At 34.8% G+C, this 19039-nt stretch overlaps 1 long non-coding RNA gene and 1 pseudogene across 1 annotated transcript; one reads left to right on the top strand and one right to left on the bottom strand.

Annotated features, from left to right (window-relative positions):
• Positions 1 to 2027: 2027 nt before the first annotated feature.
• On the bottom strand, positions 2028 to 6630 carry LOC130749625 ((-)-germacrene D synthase-like; annotated as a pseudogene).
• A 43-nt stretch (positions 6631 to 6673) lies between these two features.
• On the top strand, positions 6674 to 10739 carry LOC130749627 (uncharacterized). Its single transcript, XR_009023010.1, has 6 exons — positions 6674 to 8803; positions 8907 to 8952; positions 9175 to 9240; positions 9347 to 9506; positions 9626 to 9766; positions 10539 to 10739. It is a non-coding gene; the product is annotated as an uncharacterized LOC130749627 (long non-coding RNA).
• Positions 10740 to 19039: the final 8300 nt, after the last annotated feature.

Here is a 19039-nt window from a genome sequence, read left to right as displayed (position 1 = left end):
TGCATTCTGAATACGAACAGATAGTTTCTCTATGCACATGACAAAAATATACAGGGACATGGGGTCGCCTTGACGTAAACCCCTCCCTGGAGAAAACCAAGGTAATTTAGAACCATTGAACAAAAGAGCCAAACGAGAGGAAGTCGCACAACTCATGATCAACCTCACTATGGAATCCGGGAAGTGCAAGTCCCTAAGAGTACCTTCCAATAAACTCCAAGAAAGCTTATCATATGCTTTCTCTAGGTTAACATAATATAAAAAAGAGTTACTAATGAAATAGCGTGTCTTATTACCAAGCAGAAAAATATAAAACAAAAGCGTAAAATAGCTACTTAGAATTGAAGTTGCTTCTTCTACACATATTGATCAATGCTTATTGGATTGGATCCACTAGAAGTGCAACCATGTATTCCTTCAACTGTTTTCCATCTGTGAATCTATCTTCAAAGTTGTCGTACATAAACTCATTCGCTCGTGATAAATTAAGAATGCAATCAAGCACGGGCTTTGGAATGTAGTCTAACTTGAGACACTCTTCATTTACCACCCTCCATAAATCTTTGACGTCCTTGTGCATTAATTTATAGGCTTCTTCTTGTGAAATGTCATATTGCTTCATACAACATTCAACTGCTGAAGCAAAGTTTGCACTCTTTGCTGCTCTTCAAAAGCTCTGTTAGATAGGTTATATAATTTCAAGTTTTATGGAATGAGTATTTTTACTGTATTGATCAAGGACTAAAAATATAAGTTATAAATTAAAAAACACAGTAGAAAACACCTTGAAAAAACTACGGCGGAGAGAATTACTCCCACCAAGATATGAATGTTACTTGCTGAAATATCATTGCTTTTGATGATAAAGGATACCCATCTTAAAAAAAAAAACCTAAGAAGTTTTAAGAAAATTATAAAAAAAGCTGAAATAAAGGCCCTAATTTTCTTTGATAATTAGCGATGAAAAATTCATTGATACTGGCTGGCACCATTGGAGCTCACTGATTTGGCTAATCTTGTGCTCAGTGTTCCATCAACATTGGGGATTCAATTTATTCGTATTTTGTGTCAATTGTTTCAGTAGACGAGACCCTAGTCCTAGTGTTTGAGCTCAGATTCACCCCGCCACTCTAATCTGTTAAACCCAAACTCCCATTCAGACCCTACGCTCTCGGTGCAAAATCAGGACCAGCAAGGTTAGAGTTTACATTTTGGTTTTTCATTTCTATGATGATTCTGGAAGGACTCAAAATTGTTGTGAGTGTGTTCTATTGGCTTAGATCCAAGTTAATGTGTTTTGTCCTCTAAATATTTTGCAGTTGGCAAAGGAGAATTTCACATTACAATTACAGTACATGGAGGTGGCTTTTGTTTTAGGTAAGATCTATTGCTATTTGACTTGAATCTGCCATTTTGGAGCATGCCAAGTTGATATAAACTTGGAATAAATATGAAATAAGACTGGAATCGATTGAGAGTTTTCTTATGACAACTGTAGTTATCTCTGCTCTGTAGATATTTACAAATTTTGATAGGGCATGCAACACATTCAACATGTATTAAAAAAGGGATAGACACAGTTTCACCAAACTGTGAAATCCACTTATAAAAGAATCCATTTCCAACTTAGTCTTTATGATAGGAAAGATTGATTAGCATTACTGTTAAAGAATATAGATTCTGATATATACTATTTGATGTGAACTATGATTCATGGACAGTCCAATATCATATTGATTCAGCTTCAGCTGCTTCAGTGGCAACAACAATTGGGTTCCTCATCCATTAATTATTCATATGATTATTGCAATCATACATGGCCTTAGAATGAAACTCCTACCAGCAAGATAAGATCTGCTGGTTATTTTCTTAAAATATCAAGGGCCCGTTTGGGAGAGCTTTTCAACAGCTTATTTGAGCTTATGCTATAAAATAAGCGCTGATGTGCGTGTTTGGAATAGCTTATCAATATAGCTTAAGGCCCTCTATAAGCTCTTTTTAGCTCATTTTAATAAGCTGAGAATAACAGCTAGCTGAGAATAACAGCTTTTGAAGAGCTTATTCGGAGCTTATCCCACCTTTTAATGAGATCCTGCTTTCGAATCCTCTGCTCAGGCGGCGTGCCTCCTTCCCATCTCACCGGCCGCACGCCCCTCTCTCTCTCTCTGGTGGTGCCTCTTCGTCTCTGAAATACTTCTGTATTTTCCAGTTTCTTCTTCCTTTTTATGATATTGGTCGATCTGGATTTTATTTCGAAATTGAAATAGACAGTGGAAATTCTTTGGATCTATCTGGATCATTCGACCACATATGTCCTTGTAAAAAACTTCACTGTGGTTAAAGAGCAAAGGAGAAGAACTTTGGATTTGACGAGTTAATTGCTTCCTATCTCTGTAATTGTCTCTACTTCCAGTAATTGTTTCTGGTTTTCTTCTATGATTTTTCTTTTGTAATGGGTTAGAGCTCCTATGCTCCCCATTAGTTCACTTTGATTTATAAAAAAAACCATATTTCCTTATTTGAGCAAGAATATGGATGCTATTTGCAGTGAAATGTTGTGTCAAATGTTGGTGGTTTGCATCAAACGATCTAAGGCATATTGGAATGGTATGATCTAAGGCAGATTGGACTTAAAATTTAATTTTCTAAATATTAATATGAATCCCAATGCTTTGATTTTGTATAAGCTATTCTTAATTTGTGTTTCCAAACACGGACAGCTTATTAAATTTAAGCGCTTATGGCAAGCGCTTATTGAATAAGCGCTTAAATAAGATGTTTCCCCAAACGCGGCCCAAATTAAAATGTCTTTCCAAAGAAATTTGTAAATGGAAATCCCCTGTTTTGATTTTTTGTAAAATATCAACATAATATAGAAAAGAGTTACTACTGAAATAGCGTGTCTTATTACCAAGCACAAAAATGTAAAACAAAAGCGTAAAATAGCTACTTATAATTGAAGTTGCTTCTTCTACACATATTGATCAATGCTTATTGGATTGGATCTACTAGCAGTGCAACCATGTATTCCTTCAACAGTTTCCCATCTGTGAATCTATCTTCAAAGTTGTCGTACATAAACTCATTTGCTCGTGATAAATTAAGAATACAATCAAGCACGGGCTTTGGAATGTAGTCTAACTTGAGACACTCTTCATTTACCACCATCCATAAATCTTTGATGTCCTTGTGCATTAATTTATAGGCTTCTTCTTGTGAAATGTCATATTGCTTCATACAACATTCAACTGCTGAAGCAACATGCACTCTTTGCTGCTCAAACTAAACATATTATACAAATTCAAAAGCTCTGTTAGATAGGTTAAATAATTTCAAGTTTTATGGAATGAGTATTATTTACTGTATTGATCAAGGACTAAAAATATAAGTTTTAAATTGAAAAACACGGTAGAAAATAGCTTGAAAAGAATAACTTATAAATGGAAATTGATCCCCTCAATTGTTAAAAAACTTGATAGGGTCAAATTTCACTATCTCGCATTGTTAAAAAACTTGTAGTATGCTATTTTTAATTTGTTTAGTTATTATTTAAGTTATTTTTCATACATTTCAAGTTACTTTAGGTCGGTAAGTCCGCCAACGCGCCCTTTTTTTGTGGGCCTACGTTGTGATGCCAACCTTTTTCATACATTTCAAGTTAACTCACAACCTTTTTCATACATATAATAGCTCTTCATTAAATTTATATTTATTTAGAATTTATATCAAACCAAACAAAAGGTTTCGAACATAAAAGCCTGTGTACCTTATGCGAGGCCATGTCATCCACGAGTCTGCCAATAATTGACATAGCTTCGATGATTGTTGGATTGGTGAAAATCCAGTCAATCAACTCTTTCGTTGAAAATTCTCCCAAGCCAATGAATGATATTATTAGAAGTCGCAAGGGAGAAGATCCAACTCCATTACCCTTGTATTCATTATATGTTGGAACATAGCTCTCATGACACCATTTAGATTCAACAAAGTAGGATTGTGCCAAGTTATAAAACTGCAAGTAAAACACCCGCAGATATAATTAGTTAATTGATTATTTAACTGAACGGCACAAGTAAAGCTATATTGACTAGTATTAAAAGGAAAAATAAATTACAGTCATTTTTGTCTCCACCTTCAAAGAGATATGAATAACTGAGAGAATTGAAAAATATAACAAATTTTAGGGTTAAATATGCTTTTGGTCCCTGTATAATACTAAAGTTTGAAAATGGTACCTCTTCAGTTTTCAGAGCAAAGTTTGAACTCAGTCTCTATTGTTTGAGAAACTACCTAGTATTAGTTCCTGTCAGAGGTGACCCTTGTCAGTAACTCACTAATTAACATAACCCCAACAAGATTGGTGAAGCCATGTGAAAAAAGTTACCGGACCACCACCTTTGGCAAATACTAAAGCTAAGTAGTTTCTCAAACAGTAAGGACTGAGTTCAAACTTTGCTCCGGGGAGCGACCATTTTCAAACTTATCGTATGATACAGCGACCAAAAATTTATTTAACCCTAAATTATATAATAGGATCCTAAGAGGGATAGAAAGAGAACATAAACTTCTCCAAGCCCCCTCTTAGTGTGATAAATGTCATGTCATGTAGATAAAAATGAGTGTAAAAAATTTGAAATTTTTTTCCATACCCTCGTAATTGCTGCCAATTTTTATAATTGACCAAAATTTATTACTTAGTGTAATAAAAGTCATGTTATTAAAGATAATAACGATTTTTTAAATTCGCATTATAATAACTAAAAAGAAGGGTTGCAGAACCTATAAATTAGCGAGGGTATAGAAGAGCTACCCTAAAATTTACATTTCAATAATGAAGGATGAGGGGACAACATGGTGCAAGGGTGTAATAGGAGGGTGTTCTTTGATCCTTATTAGATAATCTTTAATAAAATGAAAGAGAAAATATATAAGAATAAATGAAAGTTGATCTTAAAGTATAGTAATCGGAAGCTTACAGCTTGTTTAATATATGGCAACACCCAACCCAATTTTCCATCCACTGCTGTAGTGGTCTCTATGTCATCCCATAGTTCTACAGTTGCTGTAAATACCACTTTTATGCACTCTGGAAGAGATTGAATGACACTAATATCCCATCTGAAATTCAAACCAACAAAGAATTATGTCTATAACTATAGAATGAAGAAATCACAGTAAATTATGATTCTTGAAATCAACCTTTGGAGTGCCTGCGTGAATAGTTCAAGTTCTTCAATTGTACCGTAGGCATCATAAGTATCATCTAGAAGAGTGACACATGCAATCAGTTTAGCCACTATCCTTCTTGAAGTGCTGTATTTAGCTTCATAAGACATTGTAAATGGCCAAAAGTAAACCTCAACTACTCTATCCCTCACGTAAGGGACTTTTGCCGCAAAGTCTGAATTTTTCCACCACCTGTAATATAAATAAGACTAATATATGTATTATAAGTTTATCATTAGAAATTCTTTGATCAAAATTTAAGGAACTAATCCCCTTTCTATGATCTAAAAGTTTTATAACAAATGTATGATACTTTATTTTTTTTTATTCTGAAAATGAGCACATAGTTAGAGACGTGTATGTAGTAGTATGTTTACCTGGTGATACTGGCAACTTCTTTTTGATGCAATTTTTGTAGCATGTTGAAATCTAACTTTGCAAAGGTTAGAAGAACTTTGCTATGAGAAGGATCTTGTTCATATATAGAAAGACATGTAAAGCCTTGACTCCAGTCTAGGAACTCCCTTGTGAAAAGGTTTCCTTAAGTAGTGAGTTATTTGAGCAGCAAGAGATGGACTCAGTTTATCAGTCATGAAATTCAGATGAGTGTATGTGAAATCAAGTGCTTCATCAAATATATCTTCCCCTCAAATATATCTTCCACATTCCTTGAACATCTTTGGCAACTTCTTCATGGAAGTTTCCTTCCTTATTTTTGAATTGTTCAAATATATCTGGAAAAATTTTCAAACAAATGAGCTATGAGATTTTAAAGAATCCGTGTTTATAATAATATAAATGTTGGCTTAGTAGACATAACATAATTTCTTGGTATTGTTGAATATCGGAAGTAAAGATGCACATATATACCTGATGAAATGCGATATCCTTTTTGCCTAAGCAAACGGAATGCTAAAGCAAGAAAGTGAAGGCTACCTTCTTTTATGGTGATCATGTTATTGTTAGTAAGAGTGTTGTGAATTTGTTCTAATACTTCATCAATTTCATCTTCCAAATGATGAGATATACCCAAACGTTGGAAAGAGTCAATCAAGTTTAGTTTTTTTGAGATGCTATTGTTTGAAGATAGAAAAATCTTTTTCACTTCCTCTTTTTGCATTTGAACTTGTTGCTTCATATTGTCATCGACTTTCAAAGATTCTGAATCATATTGAAGGAAAAAATCCCCCCAAACACTAGGACGGAAATTTGCACAAGGTCGCTTGATGTGAGGAGGCACTGCTTGTTGGGTCGCACCAACAGGTAAAGAAGACATGATTATTCTAAGAGATTGGGTTTTACTACTCTATGGAAAAGAGTGGGGAATGAGATATCTAAACTAGTACATGCATAAAATGTCAACAGAAATACTTAAAATGATGATGATATGTGAGGGGCGAGTTACTCTTTCATATAAATTGATAGATATTATCGATGCGTGGGCAAGTAATTAAGCTATTTACGCACGTGACTTAGAATTGTGGATGAGGGAGGAAGCTTGCATATTGCAATTTAATTAATATCAATCAATATCAATATCAATATATTCTGTCCTCGTAGTATAGCTCAAGTGATAGGAGCCGAGGGACATATGGGTTGAGTATAGGAAGTCCAGAGATCGATTCCTAACCGGTGCAATTTATTTTTCTGATGTACCAAAAATAAAATATCAATCAATCAATATATACTAGAAAAGAACAACTTCCATTAGGCTGATTTAGTGACGTGGCAGCACCAAATTCAATCTGCTCCCAGGTTAATTCTCATAAAAAAATTTCATGTGTCATTTAATTAAATAACTTCTCTTCTGTTGGATTTATAAAAAAATTTCATGTGTCATTCCATTAGATAGTTTTTTTTTTCAATGTTGTGGTCTTTCTAGCCTCTTCCATCTCGCTGTCATCCTCCTCCCCAACAGTCGTAATTGAACTCACCAAAGCAACATTTTTTACCTCCCCATATTTAGCAACACTTTCCACCCCATTCTGAACACCGCCATTAAATGAATTATGATTTCTTCACACCTCATTTTGAGGTGGAAGGAGGTGGAGGAGGAGAGAGATAGGAAGAAAATAAAAAGTATGAGAGAGAAAATATGAGATGTGATAGATGATAGAAACAAAAATAGGTGCAAATGAAGTGTTTAAAAAATGAGGTGTGTATATATCATTACTCGAATTTTGTCAAGTTTCATCCCATCTTCATCCTTCACCAACCCACATGAAAACTCGCTAGACTTCCCATCAACAACAACTCCCACTCTGGCATCCACACCATTGTTCCCTCTATCACCCACAAATGCATTTTCTTTACCAAAACCCTCACCCCCACTTCCACCCATCATCACATCACATCCAACCTTCTGACCCAACAAACCATTTCCCCCTCCACCATCAACTCCAACCTTTTGATCATGGACCAGAACCTCACCACCACCACCATCACCACCACTCAGTGACGGATCCAGAAATGTTTGGTTGTGGGGCAATATGTCCAAAAAAAAAATCTTTGCAAAAGTTTTTATAAGAATCATTTTAATCAAAAAAACAAGTGATAAAAAATGACAATATGGTTTGTTGGTTTACTGCTAAATGGAAGGCCAATAAAAAAATGAAAACCAAGTGATGTATAATAGCTCTTACATAATGGGTAGCAGCAAATTCTTTGAAAAAAATAACGATTAATGTCTTCCACCAAAGAAAAGATTTGGTGGGATATTGTGAGGAAAATTTGGAAAGGAGGAAGTTGGGGTCGGTTCATGTAATTTTCCAACTCATATGAGAAAAGACACAAATTGAACAAAAACAGAGAACACTACTACAGAAATGACATTTTGTCACGCCTCTATTGTCACGGTTATAGGCGGAACCGTGATAATAGAGCAATTACCACGGTTATAAAAGGAACCGTGGTAATAGGTAACAATATTTTATTAATTTTTTTATGGACCGTGACAATAGAGAACTTTACTCTTCAAATTTTTTCAGAATTTTTCCTAAACCCTCTCTCCCACTCGATCTCCCACTCTCCATCGACCCGTTCCCTATCTACCACCGCCGCTGCTCTCTTCTTCCTCCGATCGTAACCCTTCAAATCCCTAACCCTTTGGCTAGCTCTATCTCTCCCTCGCCGGCGGCGACGTCCGCGTCCTCATCATCCCCTTCCCCGATGAACATGCCCCTGTCGTCGACGACGACCTGAAGCATCCCCTGCAGCGGAGATCCAGAACCCGCAGAGCGAGGAACTCGTCGTTGCTCCGCACTGCCGTCAGGTTCGCGAAATCCGAGCACCACAAAGGTGAGGGGAACGACATGGCGGCGGTGGCGGAGAAGGAGAAGAAGGAGTGGAGCGAAGAGGACGTTGAGGTTTGAAGAAGCAGATGACGAAGCATCTCGTGTGGAAACCTGGACAGTGGGAAGCGATGCAGCCTTCATTGTGCAACACAGGGTGGACAACATGATCTGGGAGAAGAGAAGCGACGATTCTGAAAGGAATTCTGGAAATCCAAGGCTGCTTGTGTGAAAAGAGTTGCAGAATTGAAGAAAGGGTTTCATAATGCAAAAGCTACTTCCTAATGGTAAATGCACTTTTGATTTTTGTCAAATTCATTGCATGTTTGGTTATTTTGCAACATTATTTTGTCAGTTCTAACTTTTTGACTCATCTACCTGCAACTGAAGGGAAAATCAGAGTTAGAGCTTGGAGCAGACATTGAAATATTTACAGGTCAGCATTGGTTTTGGGTTGACAATGATTCATTAGCAACTTGGCATGAATCTGCCAGTCTAATGTAGTTTATGTTCTTTCATAGTTATAGTTTGTTGTCAGCATATGCTTTATCAATTCTTGATCTCTTGCCAAGCACCACATGGATCTTTAGAGAAATTGAAGTTTAACATGGTTTACAATGTGTGTCTTAACAATACCTGAACCTTTTTCTTTTTGCAGGTCATAAAGATTAGAGAAATTGTTGGCTTGAAGTTAAAAAGGAGAAGAAAAAAACTAGATTTTGTGGTAAGTATTTGTCCAATTTGTGGCTTGGTGTGTATTGTGGTATCATTCCATCATTTAGAATCTTTTGAACCTGATTCTTTCTTGTGCTCATTTTTGCTACTACCAGGTTGAGCAGAGCTGCATCAATTGTGGTGTTTGCATGGGCACGTATTTCAGTGAAACATGTAAACTCAATGATGATGATGTAAGTGATTCATCTTGGTCGAATAGACAGGAAGATTGAGTTTCCTCTCCCTGATATCAAGACAAGGAGACGCATTTTCCAGGTAAGCATGTTTTGTGAAAACAGCACCACGGATGCTACTTTTGCTGATTCGCTGCTGTGATATCATAATGTGCATATTCTGCTTGATGGTATGACTAATGTTTTAATTCTTAAATTCAGATACACACATCAAGGATGACATTGGCTGATGATGTCAACTTAGAAGATTTTGTTATGACTAAAGATGAGTTCTCTGGAGCTGATATAAAGGCAATATGTACTGAAGCTGGTTTACTTGCTTTACGAGAACGCCGAATGAAGGTTAGAATTAGATTCTATATCTTATGTGCAATTATGACCAAACCAATGCCATCCAGTGAAAGTAATTGTGGTACTCTGTTGCTGTTTTGAATTATGAAATTAGTAATGTTAGCAAGCTCATTTTATGGTCCAAATCATATATTAAGCTAAGATAACAAAATGTAGCATAGATTGGTTGATGTTTGAATTTGAACTCTCAATTTTATAGAAACCAACTTTTTCAGAACCCTAGAAGAAAGTGGCAGGAAAAAAATTGGACAAGGGTTGAAATACTAGGAAGATCAAGGAAATGGAACTAAGATAAGATTTCACTTTAGATGCATCTCTTGGAATTTAGAGAGAGGAAAAGATAGAGAAGAATTTACCCCTTGGTCTCTACATTCACTTTAATTTTTATGCATACACACAAATTAGTGAACAATCAAAATCTTCTCTCTTTAAGTGGTATTGGCTACAAATATATGCTGTGTGTGTGTGTATGTGTGTGTGTGTTAACAAGAGTTGTGGAATGTAATGCCATTCAAATACACCTTATATTTTAAAAAAGAAAAAAACAAAGTAAAAAAAGATATAATCCCCATCAGTGACAGACTGACAATAAATAAGCAAAAAGAGATCTCTTGGCTATTTCAATTTTCCCTTCCACCATGAAGAATAGAGCTCCTACTGCTTCCCTTGCATTCATAATTTTTGTTCGTGATCTTATTTTGCATTTCATTTGGTAACTTGAACATTCGTTAAGGTCTTATTTGTGCAATTCTCTATTTTCCAGGTTAAGGTCTTTTGCTAGTGTATTAGCAATTATTTATACTTCAGTGAGACATGTAAACTCAATGATGATGATGTAAGTGATTCATCTTGGAACAAAGGAATTTTGTGTTTGTGTGTGTGTGAGAGTATGTTCTCAATAACAATTAGTATTGTTTTCTTATTCAAGGTTGGAATATTTGAGTAATTTGGCTAGAATATCTGAATGTTGGTGATTTTATGCAATTTATTTTTCAATATAAACGTACTAAAATTTATGCACAGACCAGGAAAAAAAAAATCAAAAAATCTGTAGCTATTTCGCAGAATATGACCTATTGTCACGGTTAAAACCGTGGCAATAGAGGCCACCTATTGCCACGGTTACGTACTTAACCGTGACAATAGGAATCTATTGTCACGGTTAAGTACGTAACCGTGGCAATAGATGGCCTCTATTGCCACGGTTAAGGACGTAACCGTGACAATAGAAGGAACCTATTGTCACGGTTACGATTTACTAACCGCGATAACAGGTGAGTCAATTGTCACGGTTCCGCCTATAACCGTGACAATTGAGCAATTGTCACGCCTTCTATCGTCACGGTTAAACCGTGACGAATGGGAGGTTTTAACCGTGACGAAAGGCCTTTTCTGTAGTAGTGTATATAATCATAAAACTACAAAATGCTGGAATATTGTAACTCTCTAAAAAAATAAAGTAAAAGAATGATCCAACAGATATTTTTACTAGAACATAAAACATAGAAAAGTAGATAACAATCACAGAATCTCTCGTAGTATGGGGGCACAACCAATTCAGGTGGGGGCAATATTATAGTATCCATTATATGTTGATATATTGCTTAAGATTTCCGTGGGGTCATTTGCCCCCATACTTTTGTATGTGCGTCCGTCTCTGCCACCACTTAGGGTTTCTGATAGAGAAACACCCAACCCAGACAGCTCAACCCCAAAAGCCTCATTTTCCCGATCAATAAAATCTACATCAGCATTCAAGTCAAGTTTTTGGTCTGAATTCACATCAATTATCAATAAAAAAAAACCTAAAAACACAAAACAGAGAAGGGCATTTGCATTCAAATTCTAGCTTCTACAATGTAAATTGTAAGATATCGATAAACAGGACAACATGAATGATTAAGTGGAGAGAGAGTTCAAAGCTCAAACCTGTGGTTTCTGCAGAAACTTGTTGTTTGTTGTTACTTGTTGCAAAGAGGGAGTGAGGTGAATGCAGTAGCTGAGTACAAGGAAGCGTTCAATTGCGATAGGAACGGTCAGGAGCCTCAGGGGTTCAAATTTTTCAAATGAACACATCGGTAAAAATATAATTAAAAACAACTTTAATATGTTTATACATCAGAAATAATACAAGTCATAATTGTCCTCTACGTGATTTCATATCCTGAAATCGTTGAACAACTTACACTAACACTAGCGATCCTTTTTTCCCATCAATCGAGTGAAAACTGAATAAAGTTAAATCTTCCATAAAAGTTGCAGAAAAATATAAAAGCGACCTCCTCTTATCATTTTACTTGCTAACGAAAATAGTTGTCAAATAAGTAAAAACAGAGGAAAAAGTACCAATCACTTGAAATTTTGTATCTGCAAATATTTATGTATATATATGCACATGCATATGTGTGTATGATTCATTAATATCTAACATTTTAGTATCACTTTTGACATTCAATAATTATTTCTTAGACTTCTAGGGACTGCATTTTAGTATCACTTTTGACATTCATGCTCCTTCATTCTGTTTATGTTATTGGTTACCAAGTTTGACAAATCCAGTTATGAAAAAATTTGCGAAAAAAACCACTTCTGGTAACCGTTGAGTATTACAAGAGAATGAGTCAGTTGTCATAAAAATAAGTTACCTATTGACTACATAGTCATATAAAAAATTATACAGAAAATATTGAACAATTATGTAAACCAAGCAATTGGAATAGCCGAATAGGGATGTTAACAGCGGTGCTTCAACTCATTACTATTCATGTAGTAAACGGTATTCACTACTTCAGTAGAGATTACATGAGATGATGATGATTTCAGTGCAAATTACTTCACCTGTAATCACCTATCCCCAATCAGCATTTTGCAAAATATCTTAATTTAAATTGACCAACTGAGGTAAGAAATCTAAACTGAAAAATACCAGAAACATATACTATTCTCATTGAACGTTTCCAATTCAGTAAAGATCAGATAAATGAGTATGTCGATTGTCTTCAAGAACTAAGTAACTAACTCGAAACAAAAAAATTGAACAAAGAAAGCATAATTTGAGATCAAACTATTTTGCAGATGATGATTCTGATTGCAGTTCTCACTTCTCAGTTGGGTGAGACTTAGGGTAGCGTGAGAAAGAGGGTGAGTGGCTGAGTGCGCGTGTGTGCGTGAGAGAGAGAGAGAGAGGAGTAAGTGAGTGTGGATCTTTGGTGATAGGTGCAAAATTTGGTCTACTAGTATAGTTTAAAATTTCACAGGGTTCAAAAAAAATATTATATAAGCGTGCAAGTGCAAAAAAAATTTGTTCAGGGGGTTCAGATGTTGAACCCCCTCACATCAATGTGCGTCCGCCACTGGGAACAATCCAATGAACATTTCATGAGAGAGAGAGAGAGAGAGTGAGAGAGAAGGGTGGAACCAACAAACATTGTTGGAAAAGAGAAACCTTGGTTAGTTTTGTTCGTACCAGAATGCAAAAAACGTTTTGGTCCTTGGTCTTGCTTCCAGTCAGAGGACCCTGATACGGACGCGTGGTTGTTGATTTGGAAATTTTACTTCCATTAATAAAAATGTACTAGTGTTTCTTACCCGTGTGTTGCACGGTGAATTTTTCTCTTATTATTTAAGCTTGTATCAATGATTTATAACAAAATTGATATACTAAAATTAATATTGCAATTTTTTCTACTTGCTTGAATTAAGAGAGTTACAAAATATTTAGGAGTACTCAACAAAATAAAGCCACAATGAACATTGAATATCACCTAATCTCCAAAATTTCACATAATTTTTGTATATGTTACCCCTAAAATTATTTCTAAAATTACGAAAACTTGTTTTCTTGTTGAAACGTTCTTCCTCGTAGGAGAATTTAACTCTTCTAATAATTTGTACAAAAAATGAAAGTGGACTATATTGTTATGTATTACAAAATTATCATGAAAATTTATTATAAACCGATTAAATCTTATTTATTTTTATATTAATTTTTATGTAGAAGTATTTTCATGTAAAATGCACCTCCCCGTGGGAGCTTTTAACGTTCTAATTTAAATATGAATAATATAGATTATGACCTCGTTTGGAAGAGCTTATTTGACAACAGCATAAACACTTATGCCAGTGTTTGGGAACTTATTTTCATAAGTTATTTATGATAGTTTATGAAAAAGAGCTTATGTTTATATATAGATTATTTTCAATTTGTTACAATAAACTTTTTAAAATAGCTTATGAATAAGCGCTTAATTAAGTTGTTTTTCCAAACGACACCTATACATAAGTATTTATGTTTTCTAATCTCTCCACGATATATTTTTAGTATATATATATATATGTGTGTGTGTGTGAGAATAAATCGTGATCGTTAGTTGTGGCCCTTAGCTTTCAAAAGCAAGGCACCAACCGTTCTTTCTAATACTTAGAGAAAAAACTAAACTCATTAATGATTACCCAAATGAACATTGAAATGCCAACCTTGCCTAGACCCAAGGAAATAACACGCCGCCACAAATACAAAACTTCATAATAGTAAAATACAATGCCACCAAACTGATCAGTGCATTAGGTTGCATTCATGCTGCCTCATTTTGCATTCACGCTACCAACTTGAGCTGAATAATAAAATTCAGTATGCCACAAATAGAATACAGTAAATTTTACACAACATGCAAGTACCATCTAACAGCTAAATAAATCCAGCAACACCATAGCATCAGCAACAACACCCAAAACTGTCTATACCACATCTCCCGCACTTTAAATACAGACAACCCTTTACATGCTGTAAAAATAGATTGCAATCTACCCTGACACAACACTAATAACAGCAACAAACGACGTCACCAAAAAACAACCTCAAAAAATTCACCGTAAAAACCCTAAAAAGATTTGTTTTGCTACTGCTTATCCTTCTAAAGGGTCCTCTAGGCAATTGTGTTTTCCTTTATGAGAATAATATTTTGTATCGTGTACCTACTCCAAAGATCTCAAAGGCAATAGAAAGATTTGGTCCGAGGATGCACACAATATTCTGGGGACGATGGTGTTAAGGAGAATAACATAATGATACTTTAACATTTAATTTAATCTCTTTTCATTTGTTGTAACTCTACTTTTTTTTATGATGGTTTTAATTTTTCATGTGGAGATTAATATTTACTGATCTAAATTATCTGTGTATAATTTTTTTTAAGGTTTGTAATGTGTATATTCAAAGTTTGCTACTTTTTTATTTGCTACTTATGTACATTACTTCAAAGGAACAAGAGGTAGAATACATTTTTATTCAAAGTTTGTCATCCATTTTCAAAAAAAGAATAATCTCTTTTATGAATGTATTAAGGGGTGGAATCAAGTTGTGGTAATAGGGACAATCGTCACCGTCGGACACAAAATTGTTACTTAATATACTATAAAAGATAATAAACTCCCTATATATTTCGGTCCTCATCCCTTAGAAGACAAACTTCACGTAAGCTAATCAATAGATATCTCTTACACATTTTATTATTATACGCAACTAAAGTAGTACTAACAAACTACAAATATAAAAGTCTGATATATTTCATAAATTTTGTAGGTACCTGCAATATTGACTCAAACTTTGATGACCTGGTATAAACACAAAATAAGGCCATACTTTATGATTTATCTTTCACAATCCTGATTTGTGCTACCATCACATCATTTTTTCTAAAATTAATATGTGTTCTAAATGCTTTATTGGTGGTTTCTTATATATATGTTTTGTACTATTGTCTTCATGTTCATGAAGAATGTGAAACGATTTTCTGTTGATCTGGGTCAAGCTTAGTTTATTTTACTCTGTGAAAACGAACTCACATAATCACGTTCATAAATAATCTCTTTTCTCTTTTTTCACTGTAGATTAAATCAACTATTTGTTTATTAGCCATCATTAAACCATCCCCTGATATGTTCTGCAGAATTTGAAATTTGGTTAAACAATCTTTTTATTAGTTATTGATCAATTGTACGAATTTCAATCTATGCAACAAAGGTTTCTAATTTAAGATTTTTTGTCCACTTGCTCATAATTTCCGACTCTTCTATTTCATTTGTTGTTTATATTATATTTTTAATAATCAAAGTATTAATTGATGTATCAAATACAATAGACATATTCCCCGTACAACGCACGAGTAAAATCACTAGTTCTTTTTAATTCGTGTGTGTAACTATGCTTATATAAAACCTTTAAAAAAACTAATAAACACTTTTTTTTTTAAATTAAGGAGGAGCATAAGGGCATCCCGGAAGCACGGGCCTTATTACAACCTTTAAAAAAAACTAATAAACACTTTTTTTTTTCTCTTCATTTGTTTCTTCCTCTCAAATCACTTATTAATATAGCACATCTACCCGGAAAAAATGGTACACGAACCTTTATCATAAATAATAACAAAAATATATGGTTTGTTATGTCACCTAAGCTTCTGCTTACTTTGATATATTTACATTAAACTTCTTTTAGAACTTATTTTCACTCTGTTTTTTTCTTCTTCTATCTTTCTTTGTTGTTGCTATTACATTATTTATTAAATCTGTTATTTTTTACTCTTTCTCTTTTTATATCTCTAATGCTCTGTTTTCATGTAAAGATAAAAAAATAATTGAGTCAAAAGAATATAAGAGAAAAAATTATAAATTGAAAATAAGATGATTTTTAAGTTAATTGGATTGAGATAAATACAAGAAAAATGGTATGCAATATTACGTCACCTAATCCTTGCCTTGTTTAGAAATATATGTTATTTTTTATAGGAAAATGTTAGTTTTTAGTAATGTTAGTAAATTAGTCCTCCTCAGGGTTCGAACCCTGGGGAGTGTGATGGAGATAGAAGCCCTGGACCGGATGGATATAACTTCAGGTTTATCAAAGCGTTCTGGCACCTTATGCACTTGGACATCCAAAATGTGCTAGATGATTTCTTCCTTCGAGGAGCTTGGCCAAAAGGGAGCAATGCCTCCTTCATAGCCTTGATCGCAAAAAAAGATTATCCGGTGGGACTTAATTGAGATGCAAATAAGTAACACAGGAAAGGGGGGTTTGAATTGCATACTTGAAAATTTCTTTTTAAAACTTTGGTTTGTGAAAAGAATATTAGTTCTTAAGAAAATGTTTAGTGTGAGTTTTCGTAAACCGTTTTGTGCAGCGGAAATAAAAGCAAGTAAGGCAGACGATCAACACACATAGATTTATACTGGTTTACCCTAAACGATTGGGCTACGTCCAGTACTTGGCCACCACCAAAATTTTCACTAGCAAGTATCAAAGACTTCTCCAATACAAGTATTCTCAAGGACTTCTCCTACAAGTATTATCATGGACTTCTCCAAGTATTCTACAGAACTCTTCCTACAGGTATTGTTCAGGACTTCTCCCACAATTTTTACAAGATTAGTTCACTCTACAGGGTTTCTCTTCGTTCAAGAGTGAAGTCAGAGAATTTATAGCACAGGAAGTCTAAGTGTTTGGGTTCACATTTGACTTTGGTTCACTTGAGAGTTCTAAGTCTAAGAGAGAAAGGAATAAAGAGATTTGACTCTTTTAAGGTACGAGGTTCTCTCTTTCACTTGCAGAAATAAAGACTTAGGTTTGACACTTAAGAATTTTCTGTTTGAGCTTTGAATGCTTCGTAGAAGATTGAAATGAATGCTTGAGTTCTTGTCTTTCAGAAGTTAATTCTCTTGGTCTTCAATCTTCAAGAGTGCCTTAAATACTCGCTTGCTAGTGTTGTAGCCGTTGTGAGACATGATCCGACAATTGCTCTAGCCGTTGTGTTATAAGACTCATATGTTGATTCAAATGGCTTCGGTTGGTAGCTTCATTAAATGCAAGCTCAGAGGCAAGTCTATCCTTTAGCTGGAAAGGTGATGTTTGTGAGCTAGTAGGTGGCGATAGACTTGAGCTACTTTTCAGACATGAGACAATTGGAAAATATGATGTTGGCGGCTTGTCTTTTCCCTTATTGGTCAGCGTGCCTTTAGCTAAGGTATCATAGTCTTCACGTGATCAGATTTGAATCTAAGTTAATTGGTTTCCTTTTGATTTGAATGTAGGGAAATTGGTTGCAATCTGACTTTGTCTTTGGCGCTCAAAATTTGTCTTAAATATTTCTTACTGATGACGTGGCATTGAATGGTCAAAGTAGATGTGTCTTGACTTGAATAAGTTTACTTGCCAAACAGTCTTCTGACTGATTTCTGAAGCTTCACTTTTTGTGATGATTGAACGTTGAAGCATATAACACGAATAGAGTTTCTCCTAAAATTCAAGTGTTATAATAAGTTTTCAATAGAAATACTTCTATAAAAATTGTTGTGATCGAAATAAGATTTTAAAAATGTTATGATGCGTTTGAACTTAACATTAATGAGTTTAGACTCACTTCTTTAGTGGAAAGCATCTACAAAATTGTGTCAAAAATTCTTTCGAAGAGGCTAAAGCAGGTCTTGCCTAAGCTGATAGATGTAAACCAATTTGCTTTCTTTGGTGGGAGGAACATGTTGGATAGTGTTTTGGTAGTCAATGAAGTGATAGACGAAGCCAAGAAGAAGAAAAAGCCGGCGATTGTCTTCAAGGTGGATTATGAGAAAACCTATGACTTAGTTAGATGAGACTTCTTGTTGTATATGCTTCGGAGGATGAATTCTCGTAAGAAATTGATTAATTGGATAAGAGGATGCTTGGAGTCTAACTCTGTTTCAGTGCTAATCAATGGAAGTTCGGGGCCAGAATTCAAAATGGGGAAAGGCCTTCGTCAAAGTGACCCTTTAGCACGAGTTTTTTTTTTGGTTGTGGCAGAAAGTCTTAATGGCCTCATGAAGAAGGCGGTTCAGCTTCACAGATTCACTGGATTCAAACAGGGAATGAATTCATACTTGGAGGTTTCAATGGTACAGTTTTCATATGACACTCTTTATTGGTGAAGCGACGATACATAATGTAATGACCCTGAAGTGTGTTCTCAGGTGCTTCAAATTCGCCTCAGGTTTGAAGGTCAACTTCTCTAAGAGAAAAATCATAGGGATAGCAACTTTGGATCAGGTACTGAATAGATTTTCTACGACTTTACATTGCTTGATTGAGGTAACCCCTTTTAAGTACCTCGGTCTTCCAGTAGGAGGAAATCCAAGGAAGGTGGCGTTTTAGGAACCAGTTATTTCAAGGGTAAAGAAAAGACTAGCTTCTTGGAAGAATAAAATGGTGTCTTTTGGAGGAAGGATATGTTTGATCCA

The sequence above is a fragment of the Lotus japonicus genome, chromosome 3 (assembly GCF_012489685.1).
Source record: "Lotus japonicus ecotype B-129 chromosome 3, LjGifu_v1.2".
NCBI classification, from domain to species: Eukaryota; Viridiplantae; Streptophyta; class Magnoliopsida; order Fabales; family Fabaceae; genus Lotus; species Lotus japonicus.
The sequence above is the reverse complement of the archived record's forward strand: the minus strand, read 5'-3'. Positions and strand labels throughout refer to the sequence as shown.